A 14,020-nucleotide genomic window follows, 5' to 3' on the forward strand; every position below is an offset into this window, starting at 1 on the left:
ACAGGTTATCATGTCCATGTGGCAATTTTACCTGAAGTTTTACGAGAATTAAAAATGTTGAATTTTTACTTCCTTCAAAGGTTTAGACATAAGCATACCTAAGGGAAGTCATAAGATTTCTGATATTCCTCAGGTTAGGAGTCTTACATATTTAAAACTCCCTTTATGGACCTTAGGGATATTCCTCCTCTTTTCTTTACATTTAGGGGAAGTCGAGGAAACGCCTTATGAAACATTTGACTCAAGATGTGTCTTTACCTCCTTTCCTCAGTTCTAAGTCACAGGGTTCCAAACTCAGTGGGAAAAATGAATTGAGAGTTTACCACAATCTAATGATAGTAGAATATTTTCTGAATCAAGTGTGAGTCAGATACAGTGCTGTAGGCTTGCATGTGTTCTGGTTATATATTGTTGGATTGCAAACTACCCTAATACTTATTGGCTCAAACAACTATTTTATTGTCTGATGATTTTGTGGGCCAGGAATTTAGGCAGCACTTAACTGGGTCCGTCTGGTCAAGGCTATGGTTTTTCCAGTGGTCATGTATGGATGTGAGAGTTGGACTGTGAAGAAAGCTGAGCACTGAAAAATTGATGCTTTTGAACTGTGGTGTTGGAGAAGACTCTTGAGAGTCCCTTGGACCACAAGGAGATCCAGCCAGTCCATCCTGAAGGAGATCAGTCCTGGGTGTTCATTGGAAGGACTGATGCTGAAGCTGAAACTCCAATACTTTGGCCACCTGATGCGAAGAGCTGACTCATTGGAAAAGACCCTGATGCTGGGAGGGATTGGGGGCAGGAGGAGAAGGGGACGACAGAGGATGAGATGGCTGGATGGCATCACTGACTCGATGGGCATGAGTTTGAGTAAACTCCAGGAGTTTGTGATGGACAGGGAGGCCTGGCGTGCTGCAGTTCATGGGGTCGCAAAGAGTCGGACACGACTGAGCGACTGAACTAACTAACTAGCTGGGTGGGTCTTATGCTCTACATGGCTTCAAGATGGCTTTACTCAAATATCTGACACTCGGGCCAGGGAAAACAGGGTTCAGCTGGACACCTTTCCTCCTTATGTGGCAGCTCAGGGCTCCAAGAACAAGTGTTCTAAGAGGGCTGGGTAAATCTGCAAGGCTTCTCATGACTTGGCTTCAGAATGCCTGAAACTTCCTCCATATTCTGTGGGTAATGAAAATCAGCTGATTGAAGGTGAAGGAAATTAGACTGCACTTTCAATGGGAAAATTCACCAAGAATTTGCAGTCATCTTTCATGGACCACTGTCTGGATTTTCTCATTTCATCTTCCTAGCATCCATACGAGGTAGAGATGACTTCTATTCCCATTTTACAGTTGAATCAACTTTATTTACTTGCTCACATATTCACTGTATCTAATAGTCCACATACTCTCTAAATAGAGTTAGAACTTCCAAAGGCTTAATCTAAGTGATTACTGAATAGGAGAGCCCCTTTTAAAAACTTTCTTGTCCTAAGTAACTTAGAACTTAAAATGGCGACCCTAATATTTATGATAGCTAACTTTTCAAATACTTTGATGTGCCCCAACCTTTGATCCCTATAAGAGTTGTGTATGTTTGTTTAGTAGATTGTATTATTATTCAAAACATTGGCCCCTCCTCCCCATGGGAGATTGTTTCAGTCTTGGCTATGTGTCAAGTTTGCGGTTGTATAGCATGACTTCTGGAGAAGGCAATGGCAACCCACTCCAGTGTTCTTGCCTGGAGAATCCCAGCAATGGGGGAGCCTGGTGGGCTGCCATCTATGGGGTCATACAGAGTCGGACACGAATGAAGTGACTCAGCAGCAACAGCAGCAGCATGACTTTTAAGCAGAAGCTTTCACAGTCATTATGTGGTTCTGCCAGGGTCTCTTTTCCTCCACCACAAGATTGACAGTGTCCCAAATGCAGGCTGTAGCCTGCATCACAGAATAAAGATCCTATGAAGCCAAGCCATGTCCATCCAAAGATGGACATGTCAGTCTAGCAAGCTATAAACTTATTGTTACAAGCCAGTGTGATTTGGAAGTTGTTTGTTACTGCATCATAATTTAGCCTAAGCTGACTGGTGCTATTAATTCTCCCATTTTATAGATGTTGAAATAAGTTGACAAGAATTAAATAACTTACCCAGGTCTAGGACTTAACCCAAGGTTTTTGGCTCCAGATCCTTGATCTTAATTGTCTATATTTGTTGTTGTTTAGTTGCTAAGTTGTGTCCAGATGTGAAGATCTGACTCATTGAAAAAGACTTTGATGCTTGGAAAGACTGGGGGCAAGAGGAGAAGGGGGTGACAGAGGATGAGATGATTGGATGGCATCATCGACTCAATGGACATGAGTTTCAGCAAGCTCAGGGAGGTAGTGAAGGACAAGGAAACCTGGTGTGCTGCAGTCCATGGGGCCACAAAGATAAAACAGAAAATCTATATAATTAGTGGATAAAACATAACTATATGTGGTGATGGACTCAGACAGGAGAAACCACAGGCTTGAGCTGTGTGTTTGGCTATTGTCATTGTCAGTTTGGGCTGTTGCAGCAAAAATATCATACACAGTCTGGCTCAAACAAAACTTTTACTTCTCATGGTTTCAGAGGCTGAAAAGTCCAGGATTAAGATGCTAGCAGTTCTGATGTCTAGTAAGGCCCCACTTTCTAGCTCCTAGACAGTTGCCTTCTTGCTCATCCTCATATGAATATGAGATAGAGATAGAAGAGAGAGAGATTAAAGCAAGTTCTGTCAAGTCTTTTCCTGTAAGGGCACCAATCTTATTACAAGGGCTCCACCCTCATGATCTGATTACCTCCCAGAGGCTCACTCTCCAAAAACCATCACCTTGAGAATTTAAGCTTCACATATGGATCTGGGGGTGACACAAACACATATTTCATGACAGCTACTTAATGTGCAGGTTGTCTGATATTTAGCTCAGAGACAGCAACTCGTTTGCGAAAGGCACCTCTGACTTTCTAGAGGTAGTCACTAACATGTCTCACAGTTGGGGATGCAGCTGAGTAGTTTATTTTATCAGAAGGGGGCAAAACTGTATAAATATTTTTTGAGCGTCTCATAGTATTTCATAGTATTTATGAGGTAGACATCACTTGGGATGATTTAGCCTTTCCTGGCCTGACATGTTTCTCTGCTCCATTTTTCTAAATAACAAGAAAAAGAAGGAAAGCAAAATTGAGGCATAGTTGGTAGATGAATTATAAGGTGTCAAACGACTGTCTGGAACTTCTTTCTTGGGAACATGCACAGGAATTGTGTACAGACACCCTCTACTTCTTAGTCTATGACTTTACTGGGCAACAGTGGCACAAAAAGAAGAGAAGAAGTCACAGTGGGTTTAGGATAGAGGACTTTACCTGAAGTGGAGGAGTGTCCTGGCTGGTCACCTAAGTGTTGGATTTCTGGAACCCACACTGTTTCTCAGCACCATTTCTTCTTTGTTTTGGAGTGCTTCCCTTTGCATATTACTCCCAGGCTGTATATGATTTCAGATGATTTTGGCTGTGAGTTACAAGACCCAACTATAAGAGGCTTTATCAACAAGGAATATTCTATTAAAATTGTTTTAAATTGAAACATAATTGGCATATAACATTGTGTTAATTTTAGGTGTGTAACATAATGATTTGCTATTTGTGTATATTGTGAAATGATTGCCAGAGTAAGTTCAGTTACCATCCATCACTACACATAGTTATGTTTTTTCTCATGATAAAAATGTTTAAGATCTACTTTCTTAGCATCTTTCAAATATACAGTACAGTATTGTTAACTGGATTGACAAGGAATATTTACTAGCTGGCATATTCAGAAGCCAAGATGTAGGGCAGTTGTAGAGTTGCTTAATATAGTGGCTCTAAGACATTATTAAAGATGCAGGTTCTTACCATCTTTTTGCTCCCTCATCCTCAGATTGTTGATTTGTCTTCTTACATACGTTCTTTTTTGGGTCATCTCGGGGCTCTGTAGTTCTATGTGCAGAAAGCAACATCTTCTAGTGAAAATGGAACTTGCTTCTACTACGTTGTCTTACAGCAGTTCCTGAGATGGAAATTTGCATACATGGGCTTATGAGTGATTGCTCTCAGGAACAGGCCCTGATAGGCAGGAGTGATGGGCAGGACTGCACAGCTGAGAAATTGAGCAGCAGAGGCCTAAGCTGACCCCACAGGGCACCCTGGTGGTGGTTGGATCCTCAGAGTTTCCCAAGTTGAGGCAAGACGCTGCACCTCTATGTGGACTTGTCGCTGGAGGTTAAGGTTGCTGAACCTTGGCCCTAGACCTCTTGGAAGGTGCAGGAGTGAGGCTTCTGTCCTGAAGCGGGGCCTGGTGGCACAGCCAGCATGTACTACACATGTCTCATTTCCTAAGCAAAGATGTGTTTCCCACATGCCCTTTCCTGTTCCCCTGGATGATGCTGCAACTCAACTCATATCCATTCTAAACCATTTATTGGTAATGATAATGGAGATGCCATGGTTGCCTTCAACTGAAAATGAGCCACACACTGGGGATGGCTTGGGTTTCTTCCGAAGGATTTGACTGCTTTGAAGGTATGTTAGCAAGGAAGGGTGGAATGGCCGTTCAGTGACAACAGAATCTGGTCCACGTAATCCTGAATATTTCTCTGTCTGATCGATGCTGAATGCAATGGAGGGAATTCCAGATAACAAGGTGTTTAGAAATTTCTGCATCTCTCAGTGCTATGGGCAGAGCATACAAAGATGGGATAAAGGGCTACTTCCCATGGGAAGCATCAAGTTGTGGTTGCATTGGTGATGTAGAAGGAAAGGTTTCTCTCCTCTATGCAGGGACCTTGAGCAACATGGTGGTGAGGGTTGCCAATCCTCTGCAAAGTGGAAAATCTACCTATAGTTTATCGTGAGCCCTCCCTATGGGTGGTTTCTCTCTATCTGTGGTTCTGTGTCTTAGAATTCAACCAGTCTTGGGTCTGGCAGTGCTGTAGTATTTGTAGTTGAAAAGAATCTGCATATAGGTAGACCCATGCAGTTCAAACCTGTGTTGTTCAAGGGTCAACTGTATAAGCTATATTCAAATGGTTCTTGTAGAGGATGGCCGAAGGCCCCATTGTCCTGGCTCCCAAGGAATCCAGAAGGACCTTAAAACACTAGTGAAACCTCTGCTGTGGACTGATGTATTTTCTTTCTCATTATGGCAGCCTCCATCTCAGTTTGAGGTCCCCCAGCACAGACTCTGAGACCAAATGCAAGTGCAATTGGTCCAAATGCATGTGTGTGGCAACGCAAATGGGGAAGGGGCCCTAAGACACTGGAAAGGGTGACAGGAGGATTGTTGGATAAAGCGCAGGATCCTAGTTAAATGGGAACTTCAGATAAGTAATTTTTAAAGTATAAGCATGTATACAATATTTTTTAGATAAGAATTTTTTTTTTTTTAGGGTATGTCTCAAATATTACCTGTGGCATACTGATACTAAAAAAATCAGTTTTATCTGAAGTTCAAATTTAACTGGGGGTCCTATAATTTTTATTGAATCTGACCCCCTGAGGTGGCAGCCATTAAAAGCTGCATGATCAAGTCAGCTGCTACTGGGCTGACTGGAGCTGTAGCCCCTGGGGGCTCTGGTAACTGGAGCCCCAGAGTTACTGCACCTAGGAGGCAAAGGAGCTGGGGTACACTCACTGCAGTAGTGTTTGGTTGACAGCTGGGTAGGGAGGGAAGCTGGTCCTGTGGTGGTTATTTCCTGGCTTTGGTGAGCTTCTATGAGCACAGACAGAGCAGCCTCCCTTGTGTGGCTTCTGAGAAAAGCGTTAGGCAAAGAGATGCAGGTCCTAATAGCTTGAAGTTAGCTGATGACCATAACATGATAAAGTCTAAGGAAATACGAGCAGGGCCCTAGGACCTCAGTTACAGAACTGATGTCCTAGTAATATAAATTATTAGAAGTCAATTGATCTGGTTTAGAATTTTGGTTCCATTAGTGAATATGTGACCTTGGACTTATTATATAACTTCCTGCCCGCCTTCTCTTTATCAATAAAATGGGGTTAATGATACTTCATAGGGTTATTGTGGGGATCAAAAACACAAAAGTATATACAATGCCTGGCATCCAGTAGGTTTTCAAAAAGTATCTGGTCATGAATATATTAAAATGTGTGGGCTTTGAAATCAGACCTGAGTTTGAGCCCTAAACCTATCAGCTACCAGCTGGTCTTGGATAAGCCATATCCTCTCTCTGTCTCTCCATCTGGAAAAGTCAGGTGACACCCACCTCCTGAAACTCTTTTGAGGGTGGAAAGGTATGAGATATGTTAAGTGCTCAGTGCCTGGCACAGAGCAGGCATTCAAGTCCATGAATATTTGTGCTGATTTTCCTTAGAAAAGTGTGAGGAGGGTATGAGGTCATCATTAAATGATCCAAGCCAAACTTAGGATGTAACTCTGCCAAAGTCTATTTAAATCCCTGATGGAATGATAGACAGGCACAGGGCTAGGATTTCCGAGAAGGAGGATCTGGGTAGTCATTAGGAATTGTTGTCTTTCTTGGCACAGATCCCCTCCCGCTTGAAATTATGCATAGGCATGTGGCTTGTTTTGGCCAATAAAATGTGAGCAAAGTGGAAGGCACTTCTGTGGGGTGTGGACTGCTTCCATGCTACAAATGCCTAGCTGAGTAGTTACACTTGAATAGTTATAGCTGAGATTGTCTGTCTCTCAAAACCTGCAATATTTACTATCTGCCTCTTTACCAAGTTTGCTGACCCTCACACTAGCCTATCCTCACAAGAGATACATCCCAAGGGATGTCGATGCTGCTGGTCCGTGGACAGTCCTTTGTGTAGCAAGACTCTAGGGCAGGGTTTCTCAACCTCAGCACTACAGATATTTGTGGCCAGATTATTCTTGTTTTGGAGGAACTGTCCTGTGCCTTATGGGATGTTTAGCATCATCCCTGGCCTACATTAACCAGATGTCAATCAATTCAGTTCAGTAGCTCAGTCGTGTCTGACTCTTTGCGACCCCATGAACTGCAGCATGCCAGGCCTCCCTGTCCATCAACTCCCAGAGTCCACCCAAACCCATGTCCACTGAGTCTGTGATGTCATCCAACCATCTCATCTTCTGTCATCCCCTTCTCCTCCTGCCCTCAATCTTTCCCAGCATCAGGGTCTTTTCAAATGAGTCAGCTCTTTGCATCAGGTGGCCAAAGTATTGGAGTTTCAGCTTCAGCATCAGTCCTTCCAATGAACACCCAGGACTGATTTCCTTTAGGATGGACTGGTTGGATCTCCTTGCAGTCCAAGGGACTCTCAAGAGTCTTCTCCAACACCACCATTCAAAAGCATCAATTCTTCGGTACTCAGCTTTCTTTATAATCCAACTCTCACATCCATACATGACCACTGGAAAAACCATAGCCTTGACTAGATGGACCTTTGTTGGCAAAGTAATGTTTCTGCTTTTTAATATGCTGTCTAGGTTGATCATAACTTTCCTTCCAAGGAGTAAGTATCTTTTAATTTCATGACTGCAATCACCATCTGCAGTGATTTGGGAGCCCAGAAAAATAAAGTCAGCCACTGTTTCCACTGTTTCCCCAAATATTTGCCATGAAGTGATGGGACCGGATGCCATGATCTTAATTTTCTGAATGTTGAGCTTTAAGCCAACTTCTTCACTTTCCTCTTTCACTTTCATCAAGAGGCTCTGTAGTTCTTCTTCACTTTCTGCCATAAAGGTGGTGTCATCTGCATATCTGAAGTTGTTGATATTTCTCCTGGCAATCTTGATTCCAGCTTGTGCTTCCTCCAGCCCAGCATTTCTCATGATGTACTCTGCATATAAGTTAAATAAGCAGGGTGACAATATACAGCCTTGATGTACTCCTTTTCCTATTTGGAACCAGTCTGTTGTTGCATGTCTAGTTCTAACTGTTGCTTCCTGACCTGCATATAGGTTTCTCAAGAGGCAGGTCAGGTGGTCTGGTATTCCCATCTTTTGAAGAATTTTCCACAGTTTATTGTGATCCACACAGTCAAAGGCTTTGGCAGATGCCAATATTCCCCCCTAACAATGTGACATCGAAAATATCTCCAGACATCTCCTGGGTTACAAGTCACCCCAAAGTGAGAATCTCTGTCCTGGGGTGTCTGGGGTGTTGCCAGCAGGCTCAAAGTTCTCTGAGGTCTTGGTAACCAGATCTTGGGCAGTAGGGTTGGTCTGTCTCCTGCCGTCTGGACCCAAGAATGATGGAAATGGTACAGAAGATGGAGGACTGGTCTAGGGCAGGTTATGTCAGGTACTAGGGAAATGCAGAGGATGCCAGGCAGGAAGAGAGTGAAGTTATGCTTTTCTGCTCGGCTTGGAATTATCTTCTGTTCTGCTTGGATTTTAAAAAATGTTTCTCTGAAAAAGCTGGATAAGATGGGTGGATATATTTTACTAATGAGAAAGTTTAGAGTCTGGAAAAAAAGGAGTCTAATTGGTGGACTTCTTCACTAACAGCTAAAAGCCTGGCCAGGTGTACCAACTGGCCAGACGTTGGAAGTTTGCTGATTTTGGCCCATTCTGCCTGTCCTCTCCCTGACCTTCCATGCAGAGCAGGACTGAGTGTCATCTTTATCCAACCCTGTTTTAGGGGAGAGAAGGGGAAAATCAGCATCCAGCCCCTTGCTCTATGTCCCAGGGGAAGGCTGACTTAAATGTGCTGGAAAAGCAAACCTTACACTGGATGAATCAGAGGTGGGTGGCCATGCTGTGTTCATTCTCAGAGAGAAACAGCCTGAGTGAGGGTGCTTTGAAATCAGGGGCAAAGAATCCTCCACACGTCTCAATTTTCACTATTTGCATCTGACCACAAGAAGAAATCCGTGACAATCTGTTTTCTTTTAATATTTTTTTTGCAGGCCTTTTGACACGTAATATGGTTTATTATTCTATTTATTTTCCTGGTTTGTCTAAAATTACTAAAGCCCTAAAACACTGCTATTTTGAAACTTCAAACTGCAGAAATGGGTTAAGTTAGGAGGGAAGGTCTTCTTACCTCCCTCTAATCCCATTCCTGGGAACTAACCTAATGACTGTTTTGTCACAACCAGTCTAGATCCCAACAAGATATTTGTATATATTTAATGTGCATGTCAAGGCTGTATATTGTCACCCTGCTTTATTTAACTTATATGCAGAGTACATCATGAATGTACTCCAGCTGGGCTGGAGGAAGCACAAGCTGGAATCAAGATTGCCAGGAGAAACATCAATAACCTCAGATATGCAGATAACACCACCTTTATGGCAGAAAGTGAAGAAGAACTACAGAGCCTCTTGATGAAAGTGAAAGAGGAAAGTGAAGAAGTTGGCTTAAAGCTCAACATTCAGGAAAGTAAGATCATGGCATCCGGTCCCATCACTTCATGGCAAATAGATGGGGAAACAGTGGCTGACTTTATTTTTCTGGGCTCCCAAATCACTGCAGATGGTGATTGCAGTCATGAAATTAAAAGATACTTACTCCTTGGAAGGAAAGTTGTGACCAACCTAGACAGCATATTAAAAAGCAGAGACGTTACTTTGCCAACAAAGGTCTGTCCAGTCAGTGCTATGGTTTTTCCAGTAGTCATGTATGGATGTGAGAGTTGGACTAGAAAGAAAGCTAAGCACTGAAGAATTGATGCTTTTGAACTGTGGTGTTGGAGAAGACTCTTGAGAGTCCCTTGGACTGCAAGGAGATCCAACCAGTCCATCCTAAATGAGATCAGTCCTGGGTATTCATTGGAAGGACTGATGTTGAAGCTGAAACTCCAATACTTTGGCCACCTGATGCAAAGAGCTGACTCATTTGAAAAGACCCTGATGCTGGGAAAGGCAGACCCTAATGCTGAAGGCAGGAGGAGAAGGGGATGACAGAGGATGAGATGATTGGATGGCACCACCAACTCAATGGACATGAGTTTGGGTAAACTCCAGGAGTTGGTGATGGACAGGGAGGCCTGGCATGCTGTGGTCCATGGGGTTGCAAAGAGTCGGACATGACTGAGTGACTGAACTGAACTGAACTGATAGTGTAGAACCCAGCCACAAGGTCAATTGGACGTAATTGGGTTAGAGGTATCTACTTGGTAAAACTGGTCTAGAAACACTGGAAGCCAGAAAAAAATACTAATTTTTTGCCTAATCAACTGTCCTTCCAACAGGGAGTAATGAACATACAGGGTCCTAGGCCACTTTGAGAAGTTTTGGGAAGCTATGAACCTACTGAGAATGCAGGTGAACAAATACATAGGCAGTTTTGCCAGCAGTATTCAGGGATCCTTGAACTCCAGATGCCCAACCCTCTATCAAGAATGCAGAGGAGGGTTCTGCCTAATGCTGTACCCCCAGTGAACCACAACCTTTTTGGCACCAGGGGCCATTTTCATGAAAGACACTCTTTCCATGGACTGGGGAGGGAGGGGGGATGGTTTGGGGATGACTCAAGTGCATTACATTTACTGTGCACTTTATTTCTAACCTAATGCTGTTGATTTGACAGGAGGTACCGGTCCATGGCCCGGAGGTTGGGGACCCTGCTGTAGCCCCAGCCACCTGCAAATCAAATCATGTTGAAATTGTGCCAAATCAGTGAACCTCACTGTTTCCAAGAGGACCTGGTAGAGTCAGATATGAACTTGAAACCTGAGTATTTAGAATTGTGGTCTCTCCTGCTTTACAACAGGAGGGATATTTGGGAGTTTGGCAGAATTTTCTGACCCAGAAATCTTACAATGGAAGTCTGTCTCTGAAATCCCAGTGGAGACCATTAGTGGAGCGATTTGTAGACCCTTGCTTTGCTAGGGGTGCCAAGAACTGTTCTGTTTTTAGGAGGCAGCCATCCAGGACTGGGAAGGGGAAGCAAGAATATTCTAAGCTCCACTGAGTGGTCCCTGGTGGAAGATGAAGAAAAATGAGAATGTGAATCCTTGGTGGCTTAGAGAAGCCTAAAAGACTGGACATTAGGACCAGCCTAGGAAAGAAGTAACAAAAGACTGTAAGTGGGGGAAACTCTTTTTTTTTTTTCCTTTTCCTCCTTCTCCTTCTTTAAAAGCTATTCTATCCTCACTAGAAGACTTCCGGACCTTTCTTTTCCCCTTTCTGAAGCCAAGCAAGGGGGATTGCAAGAGAATTCTGGGTTGTCTTAGCTTGAGTTTGCCTTGAAACAGCCCCCCTGCCCTCACCTTCCCCCCCTGCACCCTCTGCCCTGAAAACAAGACTGTTATTGCAAGTAGTTTATTTGTAGGGAACTCTAGGAAACCCTGGATGGGGGGTGGGATAGGGAGGGGGGTGAGGGAAGGCAGCCCCTTAAAGGGTGTCTTTATAGTGAAATATCAGTGGAAAACATGCCCTCAGAGATTCCAGATAAGAGGCTGGGGTATTTACTCCCCAGCTCTGGATAGCCATTGATTAAGGAGCTGATCCTGGAGTGTTAATTCCTTGTCAATTTCAGCCTGCTGCAGGCTTGGGCAAGTGGGCTCCAGTAGTCACAGAAAACCTGCAGGCAAGGGGATTCAGGTGCCAGCAATTGGCAATTGTGTGTACTAAAATAGTAACAGTGAAGGCTTCTCCTCTTCTCCCATTTGTGATCATTAGCAAAGCCTCCAAGGAGCAGAGCTTGTTTGCCAAACTGCCAAAGCTAATAGGCACCCCTAATGGAGCCACTAGACAGAAGAGTGCTGAGAAGTTTTGGGGTGAACTTGAGCGAGGAGCCTTGTGCCTGCTTCTAGTCTAGAGATTGCCCATGACAGCAGAGCTTGAAGGGGCCATGATGTACAGTGGTTGGACAAAGATGGGGCAATTCCAGGACAAGCTCTGTTCTTCACTGCAGTTGGAAGGTGAGGACAGCACCTCTTCTTGCAGCTCTGCATGGAAAAGCATGGAGGTCAGAGTCTGAGAAGGAGCTGTAGGACTTGTCCGGGAGGCCAGTGGCTCCCACAACAGGATGTCCAACATGGAAAAGTCATGGTCACCTTGCATTGGTGCCAGAAAGAGACATAGCTACCCCTCTGGGAGAAATTATTCTCATTGGAGAGGGACGGGGGAAAGCTCAACACAGTCACCTTTGTGGTGATCACTGTGACAGCAGAGATGACCAGCGTCACATGGCGCCACCGGGAACCAGCAATGCCAGGGATGCCCTGCCAGCAATAACATGTAGACATGCAGATAAGGAGACCACTGCCTCCTCCCTCCCTCTCTCAGGCTTCAACCCTGAAGAAGCCCACACCTAAAAGGGTGGGGATGAGGTCGTCTCTTGCTATTCTTTGCAGTTTTATTGAGATACAGTTGACATAAAACATAAGTCAAATATACAACATAAGGATTTTTCATGCTTGTACTGTGAAAATGGTCAGCACAATAAGCTGTTAACATCCATCCTTTCACATCATTACATTTTTTTTGGCTTGTGTTGGGAACTTTTACGATGGACTCTTTTAGCAATTTTCAAATATATAAAATTTTGTATATTTTAGCTATAGTACTGTTAGCTATAGACACGATATATATTATATCCCCAGGACTTATTTATCTTATAACTGCAAGTTTGACCACTTTTCACTCAGTTCTTCCAGCCCTATTCCCCACCTCGTGATGCTAGAAACCATAAATTTGATCTCTGTGTCTTATAAGTATTTTTTTTTTTTCTTTTTAAAAAATATGGAACGCTTCACGAATTTGCGTGTCATCCTTGCGCAGGGGCCATGCTAATCTTCTCTGTATCGTTCCAATTTTAGTATATGTGCTGCCGAAGCGAGCACCTTATAAGTATTTTTTATATTGAAGTTTTTGTTTTTGTTCTCATGTGTGTTTTTGTTTTTTACAGTATTGTGTTAGTGTCAGTACAGTAAGTAAAGTGATTCAATTATATATATTTAGATTTCACATGTAAATGAGATCACACTGTATTTGTCTCTCTGTTTGACTTATTTCTCAATGCCCTCAAGGTCCATCTATATTTCCATTCTTAAATTGGATTACTTATATTTTTGCGGTTGAGTTGTTAGAGTTCTTTATATATCTTGTGTAATAACCATTTGTTAGGTCTGTGACTAGCAAGTAGTTTCTCCCATTGTATAGACTGCCATTTCATTTTGTCGGTGGTTTCTTTGGCTGTGCGGCAGTGTTTCAGTTAGATGTGCCCCCTCCGCGTTTATTTATTTATGTAATTAATTTTATTTATTTTTGCTGTTCGGAGTCTTCATTGCTGCACGTGGGCTTTTCTCTAGCTGTTGCAGGTGGGGGCTACTCTCTAGCTGTGGTGCGCAGGGTTCTCATTGTGGCTTCTCTTGTTGCAGAGTGCACGCTCTAGGGTGCTTGGGCTTCAGTAGTTGCTGCTCCCAGGCCCTAGAGCACAGATTCGGTAGTTGTGGCACCTGGGTTTAGTTGCTCCATGGCATGTGGGATCCTCCCACATCAGGGATCCCACCCATGTCTCTTGCATTAGCAGAAGGATTCTTTACCACTCAGCCACCAGGGAAGCCCCTCACTTGTTTATTTTTTGTTGCTTATGCTTTAGGTGTCATATCCAAAAAAATCATTGACAAGACCCGTGTCAGGAAGCTTTTTTTTCCTATGCTTTATTTTAGGAGTTTTACAGTTTTGGGTTTTACTTTTAAATCTTTAATTCGTTTTAAGATAATTTTTGTGAGTGCTTTAAAGGGATTTAGTGTCACTCTTTTGCATGTGAATATTTGATTTTCCCCGAATTTATGCTGGGAATGAAGACTGTTTTTTCTCCATTGTTTTTTCTTAGTTTCCTTGTCAAATATTAATTGTCCATAAATATACGAGATTATGTTTGGGCTCTTGATTCTGTTCTATTGAACTATATGTCTGTTTTTATGCCAGTACCATACTCTTTTGATTATAGTAGCTTTGTAATATAGTTAAAAACCAGGACATGTAATGGCTCTAGCTTTGTTCTTCTTAGGATTTCTTTGGCTATTCCTAGTCTGTTGTGGTTCCATACAA

The 14,020-nt window shown here is 43.2% G+C and overlaps 1 long non-coding RNA gene and 1 other non-coding gene across 2 annotated transcripts; both read right to left on the reverse strand.

Annotated features, from left to right (window-relative positions):
- Window positions 1–2,153: 2,153 nt before the first annotated feature.
- Window positions 2,154–4,020, reverse strand: LOC133046247 (uncharacterized). Its single transcript, XR_009690442.1, has 3 exons — window positions 3,919–4,020; window positions 3,388–3,532; window positions 2,154–2,286 (listed from the first exon to the last, which is right to left on the reverse strand). It is a non-coding gene; the product is annotated as an uncharacterized LOC133046247 (long non-coding RNA).
- An 8,680-nt stretch (window positions 4,021–12,700) lies between these two features.
- Window positions 12,701–12,807, reverse strand: LOC133046349 (U6 spliceosomal RNA). The gene has a single exon (XR_009690480.1). It is a non-coding gene; the product is annotated as a U6 spliceosomal RNA (small nuclear RNA).
- Between the last annotated feature and the right edge of the window lie 1,213 nt (window positions 12,808–14,020).

The sequence above is a fragment of the Dama dama genome, chromosome 24, assembly GCF_033118175.1.
Source record: "Dama dama isolate Ldn47 chromosome 24, ASM3311817v1, whole genome shotgun sequence".
NCBI classification, from domain to species: domain Eukaryota; kingdom Metazoa; phylum Chordata; class Mammalia; order Artiodactyla; family Cervidae; genus Dama; species Dama dama.